The 11,685-nt window shown below is 43.0% G+C and overlaps 1 long non-coding RNA gene across 13 annotated transcripts in view; it reads left to right on the plus strand.

Moving 5' to 3' along the window:
• The window catches only part of LOC119708566, a 119,252-nt gene that overhangs the window by 68,829 nt on the left and 38,738 nt on the right, over window positions 1-11,685 (plus strand). The gene's annotated exons all lie outside the window — the stretch shown is intronic.

The raw sequence follows: 11,685 nt of genomic DNA on the forward strand, positions 1-11,685 counted from the left end.
AGAGGGGGGAAAAGGGGATTTGTAGCTTGTATAATTTACTAGCTCTTCATAGAAATGTAGACTTAATTGCTGGCAGGAGAGCAAAAAACCAGACCATTACTGTTTCTTACTGTCATTTGGACCAAATTTCCATACCTTGCTGGGTGTTACATCATAAAATCATTCTTGTATTTTGTTCCCCCAATAATAAAGTGAGTGAACACTTTAACTTCCTTTGTGAAAAGCAGGGGAGAATTTCCAGTGCACTTGAGGGCTGCCCTGTCTTTTAATATATTGAGATCAATTTAAAAACATTCATAGGGGTGTACAAGTGTGCAGCACGGCAGTAACTAGCTGGATTATTTGGAGGCAGAGATGGCAGAAATGTATTTGAAAATACCCTCCAAATAGTTCATGTGGTTCTTGTGCAGCGCAGAAATTCTTCACTGAGCAGACCTGAACCAATGATTGTGTTTGAAAAGCAGAGGCTAAATTCTGATTTTAGGTTTATCTTATTTTGAACATCATAAATCTGCCAAAGGCAACAGAGTTAGAACAGACCCCCATTGCTGCGAGTGAAAGCTGAATTTGGTCCTTCTTGTTCTGTGCTTTTTAGTCTTTTAATCTTTTAGAAGATTAGTGATAATCTTTCCATAAATCATGTACTTGAAAGGTTTTCTTACTTCCTGCTTTTACCAATCAGATCATGTAAAATGTAGATGAGCCCAGCTTCTGGTTTATTAAACATCAGCAGAGCACCCCCTCTAAATCCCCTTTGGTCACACCAGCCCTGTTTTCCCCTCCTTTGAAAAGAAGACAGCAAGAATGACAAACTTTGACTGATAAAGCGGAGTTTTTTGGTCTCCTCCCTTTCTTACTCTGACCTGTGCTTTGCTTTCGCTATGAAGCGAGTGTAGAAATGACCCTGTGGGAGTGGTGAAACTGCAGCACAGAAACAAAAACTATTTGGATTCACCCGAAAGCTGCTCATTCGCTTGCTCCTCTTTTTATTAACGGCTCCAAGCGTGCAGCCTGTCTTGTTCTGACTACGTGTCTGTCAGCAAGAGCAGAGGTAATTCTTCGTGTGTCTCTTTCCTTCTAATAGTGCTTTAATTTTGCCAGAAAAGCTATTTATATCTTTATGATTATCTGTTATTTTAACTACTTCAAATATGTGCTTAAAGCTGCCTCCTTTTCCAGTAACTTTTATGGTTTTTTTGAGTAAAGAATGGGGGGAGGTTAGATTCAGAACCATGTTTTACAGGTGGAAATCCCAGCTGTCTTCACTGGAGGTTGCAAAGCAGCTTCCAGCAGACATCAGCAGTGAAAATTCAGTCTATAATGGGTTTTTGTTTTAATCATCCACGTCTACCACGATGAACATCTCTCTGTGCTGTTGGTGTTGCCAGCACTTTCGTGTTAGGGAAAGTACATTACTGTAAACTGATGAGCAAGTTCTTGTTGCTGTTTGCTCTGGCGGGGTGGGATATTTTTAGAAAGTCTCTTCAGAAGTGTAGAACTTCCTGATACTTTCCTGTTAATTCTCTTTGGACTGAAAACGCGGGACTGGCAGCGTTGGAGTTGCGAGAGGATCGCTCTCCCAAGGCACGGGAAGTGTTCCTGGTCCCTGGCTGCCAGTGCAGGGTGTTAGAGTTATGAGACCAGAGGTATGTTAACAACCAAAGAAAAGTTTGGTTTGGCTGGCGGCTGAAGCAAAAAAGCCTCTTAAATATCACCGGGTAATTTCGTGCTCCTTAACGCCTTTTTAAGGTTTTTGCGTGAGGGAAGGAAGGAAGGACAAACGGAAATCCTTTAGATTTTGGTAGCGCTACCTTAGATAGCCCCTTCTGGAGCTACTCCAGAAATCTTACTGGGTGTATTTCTGTGTTCTTCACGTGAAACATTTCCCGGAGCGTTGATCCTGGAAGGTCTTGGTTCTTCTGGCTTGTGTAGCACCAACAAACGTGGTGAGTCTGTGAATGTGCGTCTGCGTGCGCAAGGGGAAGTGGTGCCTGTATGGGAAATGACAAGATGACAAGTTTAAAGAAAGAAGGACCCTCTGGTTACGTGCTCTGGTTCTAAAAGAATATTGCCAAGTGCTTAATGATATGTCTAAGTGTGGCTTCTGATGTTTGCATTAATTTTCATGGCTGCAGTGTAGGTCAGTTTGTTGCTGAAAATGTAGATTTTCTGAAGTGCTCGGTGAACTCTGTGTCAGTGCAAGGACTCGTAAGCAGTCAGCTGTATTTATTGAGCAGGGAAAATGTACATCAGAACCCTAAAGTTAAAGGTTAAAGTTAGAGTTCTCTGCCTGTGATCTTGGGCATGTGATTGCATTCTTCCATGTTGCAGTTTCCTATCTGGAAAATTGGGATTAATACTGCCTCTTGGTAGAAATGGTGCTTAGGGACATGGTGCAGTGGTGGACCTGGCAGTGATGGGTTAATGGTTGACTCAGTGATCTTAGAGGGCTTTCCCAACCTTAATGATTCTGCTTTTATTTCCTTATGTGAAGGAAACGGAATTAATTCATTACTGTTGTTGTCTCAACATAACCTGTAAGAACCAAGAATTGTTACAGTCAGGAATTCTTCCAAGTGACCATAAAGGTTTGACAAACAAGACACGATGAGTTACAATTAATGGTTAAACTCTATTCCTATAGCAGCTCATGCCAGTACTCTGATTGCTTCTGTTGAGTTGCAAGCTGATTAGAGCCTAAAATTAGGTTTGTTGAAGAGCAAGAAGAGTTTACATGAAGGGTAGTCATTACCATCAGCTAAATAAGATTTTATTTAAATTAAAATTGTGCACTAATACACGGTTGGGGAGTGGAACTAGGTGATCTTGAAGTACCTGCCCAACCTGACACCTTCACTGACCAACCCAAGATGACAAAATTCTCACAAATAGATTTGCTGGCATGGCAGTTGTATTCAATGATTACAAGCGTGTGGTTTTTTCAAAATTCTTTTTAATGTGCATTTCTCCAGACTTAAAAAATAACTCGGCTCTTTGAAATTTGGATTTCATCCTCTTTGCTCAAAAGCTGTGAATGTGCTAACGTACATTTACTGGGTGTAAGAAGCTGACTAAGTAGAAATGCAGTAGGTAAGCAAGGTGATGCTGTCTCTTCTTTCTCTGTCTAAGCTGGGATTTAAAGTGGTAGATCAGTGAATTGTTTCTAAAATAGTCTTAGTTTTGCCACCCATTTCAAAATTTTTAAGGGAGGAAAGGTTGTTCTCATTTTTGCTGAAAAATGGACATGAGAGGAGCAGAGTTTTCCACTCCCTGACTTGCTGGGTCATGCCTGGGGTGACTTGGTATCCCTCTTGTCAGTAAAATGAGGGTCATGCATGAAGTTGTTTCCAGGTTCAGAAATCCTTCACTGATTCTACGCCCCTATGAAAACAAGAGATGGAAACTTACAATCAGTGCCAGTGGTTTTAACCATCTTTTAGAACCAAAACTTTGCAATGAGTTTGCACATACATTGCAGCTGAAGAACCTGCCTAATTTTTGTCCTTTCTTTCAACCCTCTGCTTAACCACAGCACACATCAAAGTGTTACCAAAAAACAGGAGCGTAGGAATTCATATTTGAAGAGCATTATCCATAGATGACTTCATGTTTATTCCAGTCTTCCTTATTTTGAGGTTCTGAAATGCTTTTGTAATTTTTTCCATTCACATCCCTGCCTTGAACTGAAGCCATGTTGAAAATGATTTTGCATTCTCTAACGAAAACTTTCAAAATTTACGTCCAGCTCCAGCAACACTTTACTGCTATAGCCCTTTTTTTCCTAATCTGCAGAAAGGAGCAAATGGAAATGAATAGAAGCTGGCATGTTTCTTCTTGTGCAGTTTTATTGGTGTGCATGTTTGTTCAGTTGTCTCTTCACTTGTAGAATTCCACGATCTTACAAAGTGGTTTGCGGTTTGGTCTGAATTGGGGACACTTTCCTATTTTTCACATTTCAACCATTTCTAACATTTTCATGCGATAGAAACAATGCAGCAGAGGAGCCACTGTTCTTTTGAAAATAGCCATTAGATGCATTGGTGCCATCTCACTGCTTTGAGAAGATTTAAAGAGGATCTTGATGGATTTTTGAGCATATTTTAATGAAGGTTTTTAGAGGCCCATTCCTTTGTATTTCCATGCCCAATTGTCCAAAGCTTGCTAACAGAGTGACAGACATATCCTAAGATGTGGATTTTATGCACGATTCTGATGAGGATGCTTGCAGCTCTTGCTGCTTTTTATGTGGAATATCTGGGTTGCTGCTCACCTACAGTCACCCATTATGTTGTTCTCATGCTTTGACTTAAAATGGGGGAGAATTTGTCTGTATCCTAAGCATGGGACTGAGCAGCAGTGCGTGGAACAGGATTTGGTCAGACCTATGACTGCTGGAACGTGGATTTGAGTGTGATACCACATCCACAGCTGTATTTTCTTTCAAAAGCAACACTCTGTGCTGTTACACACTGTAACAACAACAATACTCTGAAGCAAGAGGTCACATTGATCCACACTGGAGTTCACTGGTCCTCAGACTTCGGCTGAGGTCAGTAATGAACTGAAACAACCTTTCCAGCATTTGCTTTTCCTAGCAGTGGTGCTAGTGGAGGAGCTGGGCACGGCCTCCTGGAGTTTTCAGGGAAACTCATTGTTCACTTAAACCCTGAGAAGGAATTTCCCTTCCTTCTTGGCCTGCTAGCTATGCAGTGAACCATACAGTTTGCTTTAGCTAAATACCATCTGCATTTTATTTTTGTTTTGTTTACTGACTTTCCACCCTCCAGAGTATCACTGTGTTGTTCTATAGTCCACCTTTGTCAGCAGCCTGGGATTTGCTGCTAGTGTTATGCAAGTTGTAGGCCATGTTAAAAATGGAAATAGGTGTAAATTTCCCCTGTGTTGTGCCTTCAGGGGAAGGGGCACAAGTCCTTTGATTGTTTTGGGGCTGCAGTTTGCGTGGGGCACGTGTGGTTATGTATTTTGTCTTGGTGGACCTCTTTGTGCTGGGACCTGCACTCTTGGGAGAGCATCGCTCTCCTGAGGATGAAAGTGGCTTCTTGGTTGTCTCCCTAAAGAAGATCCAAAGCTGGTGCACTGCAAGAACAACCCCAGGGTGCCAGTGCTGTTGGAGCTGGTGTGTGTGGTCAGGTTGTTGACGTCCGTGTGCGGAGCTTGGGGTGGTGACACTGCGGTGGCCAAACAGCACCATCAGTGGTGACACTGTGGTGGCCATACAGCAGAGCAGCCTGTTGACTCTGGACTCTGGTGCAAAGACAGGAACTGCTGTGTACAAGCCCTCAAGGCTCAGGTGCTGCGTTAGAGGAACAAGGGCCACGTTGCTCTGGGATCCAGGCTGGATCCGTGCCTCTCGGAAATACCATGGCCAAGGCAATAAAACCACCCAAAGATGCCAGGAGCTGGCTTTGCAAAGAATAGTATTGTTATTGATGGTTTTTCATTAACTAGGTTACTCCAGCTTCCTGTTATCAGACATATTTGAGAGTTGACTGTGCTGTATTGTATCAGAGTTCCTTTCTCCTGCTTCATGGTCCAGAAGTTCGGCTTTTCTTTAGAGATAGCATTAAGCTGTTTATTCAGTATCCCTTGTGATCCAAACATGGCCACGTTGTTTGGAGACACAAATCTTCAGTATCACTGCAATCCCCGTATGAGCTTCCTCAAAGCTGGGTAAGATTGAACAATTGGTTAATTTTTAGTGAGCAGAATTTCCTTTTTTTTTGTACAGAACTTGCATCCAGAAGCAATGCGATGATAGGGCTGGCTGCATGACCACATCTAGGAAAACAGTCTCCTACCAAGTGTTCTTGCTGGTAAATAAATCAAAACATGCTATTTCACTGGGTGACTTGTGGAAAATTAAGTAAAAGTTTTATAATTGGAGCCTCTGCAAATGCTAAATAGCATATCACAATAAAATTGTTCAAGTCTCCTTACATAAATTGTTTATATGCTGCTAATCCTTTTTTACAATGAAAAGAGCATTCAGGGGAGTTTTAGTATGGGGAATTTGTATAATCTTGTAGTTACGTATGCATTTGACTTTCATGGTTTGGCTGACAAACTACTGATGATTTTTAAATCTGAAGGTCCTACCTGAGCCCAGTTGGAAGTTTCTTGTTTGGAATACTTCTCAAATCTCCCATTAGAACTGCAGAATAATCTGGATTACACTGACTCTGCAAAGGAAAGAGATTAATTACACAAAATGCATTTTATTGTCAGTCTTTCCAGAGTGAAATTTCATCCTTCTTGCAGTACCTTTGTCCTCAACATTCTGCTTATGATCCTTTCCCTTTCACTTGCACACCAAGTCCTAAATCTTCGTTCTTGAATGCTTGCATGTTGAAACCTGGGAGAGACCTTCTGTAGCCTTAACCTTTACTTGCCATGGAGAGCAGCCAGCGCATAGCAAAGCACTGGTGGAGAGCTCGGGATGCGATGGCCAACGCGTGCTCGCCGTCCTGGGAGTGAAATCCCTGGGCTTGGCTGCAAAAACTTAACCCAAGAGCTCCAGATCCGTGTCGCTTCTTGTGGAGGAAGACGTGAAAGGGGACCGGTTCTCAAAGGATTAAGTTCTCAAGGTTTTAGAAGGCATAAAGCAGATTGGTTCACGCGTGCAGTGCAGTGACCTTTAACACGTTACATGTACGTGCGTGGGCTGGGGGAGGCTCAAGGAGAGGCTGGGCTGAAGTGGGGTGAAAACAGAATTAGGGCTGACCTAAAGTCTGCTCTCAGACTCTGGGGAATAGAACGATGTACTGAGAGCAGCGTGGTTGGGTGGAAGTACATGGTCAGATTTTCCCTCAAGCCCTCAAATCTGGATGGTGAATAAGAACATACTGTCTCTTTTGGTGACCTTTCTTCAGTCGTACCCATCTGGTTGCTCCATATCCTTGTTCTTTCCAAAGAGGAACTCACAGGGAAATAAATAAGGTATCACCGACCGTGCCAGAGTGAATTTGCTTATAGATATGTGAGCATGAATGGTGTTATGAAATGGAACAAGTTTGGTGGAGGGAATTTTCGGATCCCAAGATGGAAATAATTTCGGAGAAGTATAGACAAGTTTGAAGCATTACCAGAAGAAGTGAAAGTTGGTAGGCCTTTTTTTTTTTTTTTTTTTTTTCCTGCCACCCAGTTCCCTACCTTTTGGCAGCAGGCAAGGGTTTTGTTTTGTTTTGTTTTTTTTCTCCATGAGACTCAAAAAACATGAACAAGCCTGCATGGATTTTTATAACATGATACTCACATCATGGGATCACAGAATAATTTAAGTTGGAAGGGACTTCATGAGGTCTCCAGTCCAACCTCCTACTCAGAGCAGGATAAGCTTTCTCTGGCATTTACCTGGTAATGTTGCTGCAAATGAAATTTTAGAAGTGGTTGTGATTATTTAATTATTGTAGTGAAAAAACACCTGGCTGAATAAAGGCCACTGGTCAATGCTGTGGAAAGAAAATAATTAATTTCCAAAAAGCAGGTGTTTTTGGAAGATGGAGGCAAAGAGGATAAAGGGAAGATCGGACACAGAAGTAATGAACTTATTTTAATGATGATGCAAAGTTGGGAGAGTGTGAATGGCAGGAGGACATGTGAGATCCCCTGTTTCAGCAGAGCTGTGTTCCCTACTGGATTCAACGGCACTGCACTGGAATTGCTGGAAGAATTGGAGATCTCCTGATAGGTCCTTATCTAGCAAAGTGTTTTATGCATGTAAGTAATCCATATAAAATTAGGATCTTGTGCACTGAGGCCTTAATTTTTGGTAGCAGTTACTTCTGAAATCCCTCTATGAACTGAAAGAACGACAATAAAAATAATTATGAAAATATCATATGACTTCTGAAAAATGGCATTTCCTGACTTCATAATTAGGCATACTGGACTGACTTCAGAGTCTAAGTCCAGTTAAGCTGGGGACCATTACTGCTGAATTTAAATGATATTTGAAGTGAAAATAATGTGACACAAGTGTTGGACCTAGAAAGAAGTGGAAGGCTTTTTCTGTGTAACTGATGGAGCAAAGGAGAGAGTTAATTCCTGGGTACCGGCGGAGGCCAGTGGAGGGACGTGGGTGCAGGTACTGAGGGAAGAAATTACATGACAAATCTTAGAAATATCCAGCACATTTGGAAGAAGAGGCATTCAGATAAGCCCCTTTGAAAAGCAGGAAGTTTTGCTTGTTAAAATCAGTCCTTAAAATCAGTGAGCTGCAGGTCTCAGCGCTGCTTGGCACTACGGCTCGTCCAAGGAATATCTTGGCACCAGCTGGGCTTGACCGGGAAATGTTTTTTTCTGGAGCTTAGTGTTGAGGGGAAGCAGCTTCGCTTCTCTTTGAAGGCATGTCAGGGGAAGGTGTATCACAAATGACTCTGCCTGAGCAAGTTGATAAAAGTGTGTCTGGGTGACAATAAATGTTTTCAGCTTTGCCCTAAGCAGCCACTTCCTTTGAAGTTCCTGTAGTTCCATTATATGATGTTTGCAGTGCTGGGAGAAGTATATCAAACACATTTACAAGGCAACTTCTATGTTACAGAGAACTCCCAGAAGGTGAGAGAAAAATCTTTATAGAAAAATGAGGGCCCTATTCCCCAAAGTGGCTTTACAGGATGAAAATCTCATTTATCCCAGTGCATTTAGTCCATGTTTTCCTGTGCAACCTGTCATTTCCCAGTTATAGGAGAAAACTGGGAGAAAATCTTTGTCTCTCCTAATTCAAGCTCTACCTGCAGAGGAATTTTACTTCCCTTTCCATCAACCCATCATGGGAGGGGAAAGAAAGAGAATATTGAAAACTGAATTATGACTTAGTTGTCAGGGCAGATAGAGTTAAAAGGGAGCATCTGAGAGAGTGTAAGATTTTAATCCTACATTAATTTTAGTGGTAGTCACTAAAAATGGGGTGCAGAGTAAAGGCTTTATTAAGTAATATTCTTAGGTGTTGGTTTAAGTTGGGCCTCTGATGTGTAGGAAAACTGAGATGAACAGTGCAGAAGAGACTTTGGTCGTCTGACTTTTTCATACCCAGCAGAAATTGACAGGGTTTTAGTAGCAGTTTTTTTCTTCCTAATTTTTTTTTTCCATTTAGTTGCATCTCTTGTTCTGGGAAGTGTGTTCTGTCATGAAGTTTTATCTGCAGGACAGCGTGCTTGACATCTGCTTAAGGTTCCAGCATGCTGTATTTCAGCTCTTCCGTGAGCAGGAGCTTGCAGAAGCTGATATCCCTGTTATTTGGCACACAGACACGGCAGGAATGGGTGGGTAAAGGCAGTGTGGAAGCAGGAACCTGTTTCTAACCTGTAACAGATACAGCCACAGAAACAGTGATGGATAATAGCAGTGCAGCGCTAACAAAATGTTCTTCAGTTAAAAGGCAAATACCCCTTCAGACCTGTGTTTCTGCCCTGGGAGACAGCTGTTGGCATTAACAGAGGGGTGTTGGGGCACAGGCAGTTTATAGGAATCTTATGCAACCTGCAGGTAAATGTTCAAACTGGGTGTAGCAGCCCTGACTGGATCAGGTGGGAGGCCAGGACTCAGGTGATGTGGAGCCTGCTTTTATCTTGGAGAGTCATCCTGTTATTTCAGCACACCACTCACTTTCTCTGTGCATTAGCCTCCTGATTTTTGCAAAGTAAATCTAAAGGTTTCAGTCTGAACAGTCTGAGGAAAAACAGAGGGGTGTAGGGATGGGAAAGGTGGGTTTGGCTCAGCTCTGTTCATCAATACAAGGATAGCATGAAAGATCTCTTTCAGGTACAACAGGTGCTGAGGAATCCACTGAATCCATGTGGCTGTTTGGGGTAGGATAAAACACAATCTTATTTTATTTTTAATTCTGAAAAGTGAGATTTGCCAGAGAAGTCACAGAGTTAAATGAACGGGTTCCTGTGGAGGGAGATTGGATACAGCCATAGGAATGTCAGCCATGGGAAGGCTAAATGAGAATTGCAGGTAGGTAGGTGGATAAACAAGGACAGAAGCTGTAATTACTGCCTGCTGTTTGGAAAGCACCCTGGTGCTCTCCAGGCCTCCCAGTGCAGCCCTGTGATGCCAACCCACTGCAGAGGAGCCACAGCTGGGTGCCAGCGATTCATATCCATTTTGTGGAGTGGCTTTGAGATCTGCAGATGATAGAGCTGCTAAGTGTTGTTATGAATGATTCAGAGCTTCTGGCTCCTGTTTCCATACATGGATCATCAGGCTGTCTTTCTCTGCCATTTTAAAATAATTGTCTGAATGACCTGAATATCTTCGAAGTAGCTTGAATTTGCACTCAGGCGCTGGCTTTAGAAGCGAAGTCTTTCATCTGATACACTTAGTGTTAATTTTGCTTCTTTAATGGGATTCTCTTTACCCAAATTTACATGATTCAGCTTGCAGTCTGTTGGAGGTGATGTTCTCTCCCAGTGATAAATTGCCCGAGCATCTCCCAGTATGTGTTGGGAGACACGTAGGTAGCTCTGTGTGTGCCATCCGCTTCCACGGGAGCGCCAACAATGAGGGGTTTGTTCGGATGTTGCCCAAACAATACTTGGGAAAAGCTCGTGTCCCGCCTGGCTGTCACTTCTGTTGTTGTACTTTGCTCTTGGTGACATCATTTGGTGGCAGCTAAATGAAGCTTATTAATTGTTGGATGCTCTTTGACCAAGGATGTTGACTTTCCCTGGCAGCCAGGCAGGTTTTTCAGAAGAAGCTGCTAATCTACCAGAATACAGAAATTCATTTATGAGCTTTTCATGAGAGTGGAGTGGGGCTGTTTTTGTAGATGGGAGATAAAGAAAAAGAGAACTGAAAAGCTGGAGAGGGACTTTTGACAAGGGCATGTATTGAAAGGGGTAATGGCTTTAAACTGACAGAGGGCAGGGTTAGATTAGCTATTATGAAGAAATTCTTTACTGTGAGGCTGGTGAGGCCCTGGCACAGGTTGCCCAGAGAAGCTGGAAGCCACACTTCCCATCCCTGGAAGTGTTCAAGTAAAGCTGGACAGGGCTTGGAGCAACCTGGGATAGTGGAAGGTGTCTCTGCTCATGGCAGGGGGTTGGAATGAGCTTTACGGTCCCTTCCAACCCAAGCCATTGTGTGATTGTCTGAATTACTTTTTCATTTCTGATTCTGCAGCAGCAGGAGTGAGCTCAAAAATGACAAGACTGTCTGCTGTGTTAGTGAGTGTGGTGCCCCAGAGGCCAGTCCTGGCATGGGGAGCTCGGACAGACCGCACAGGGCATGGCCAGGCCAGTGACGCGCAGGGACACGCAGTCAACTTCCACAGAAGGTGCTCCCTGTGGTCTCTCCAGTTCTTCAGAAAGCTGTTTATGTACTTGTGGTTGTCTGCTGAGGAGGAGGAGAAGCAAGGTCAGCGAGGTTAAGGAAATGGTGGTGCTCATTCTCCTTATGCTGAGAACAAGGCTGAGTAGCCAGGGAGTTTCCAGATAAGATACATCAAATGCAGCCGTGCTGCAGAGGCCAGAGAAATGTCATGAGTTTCAGCTCTGCTCATTAATAGCCACGTCCTTGTGACTGTCCATGAGATCTATCCTCTTTGCACTCAGCTTTTCCATACAAGGGGGGGCTCAGCTCTTGATGTGCTAGAGAAAAAGGGCCTCATCTTCCTCCCAATGCTTCCTTCCCTGATTGTGTCCTCTCCAAAAATGTAGATCT

This window comes from Motacilla alba, chromosome 1A (assembly GCF_015832195.1).
Source record: "Motacilla alba alba isolate MOTALB_02 chromosome 1A, Motacilla_alba_V1.0_pri, whole genome shotgun sequence".
In the NCBI taxonomy this organism is placed as follows: domain Eukaryota; kingdom Metazoa; phylum Chordata; class Aves; order Passeriformes; family Motacillidae; genus Motacilla; species Motacilla alba.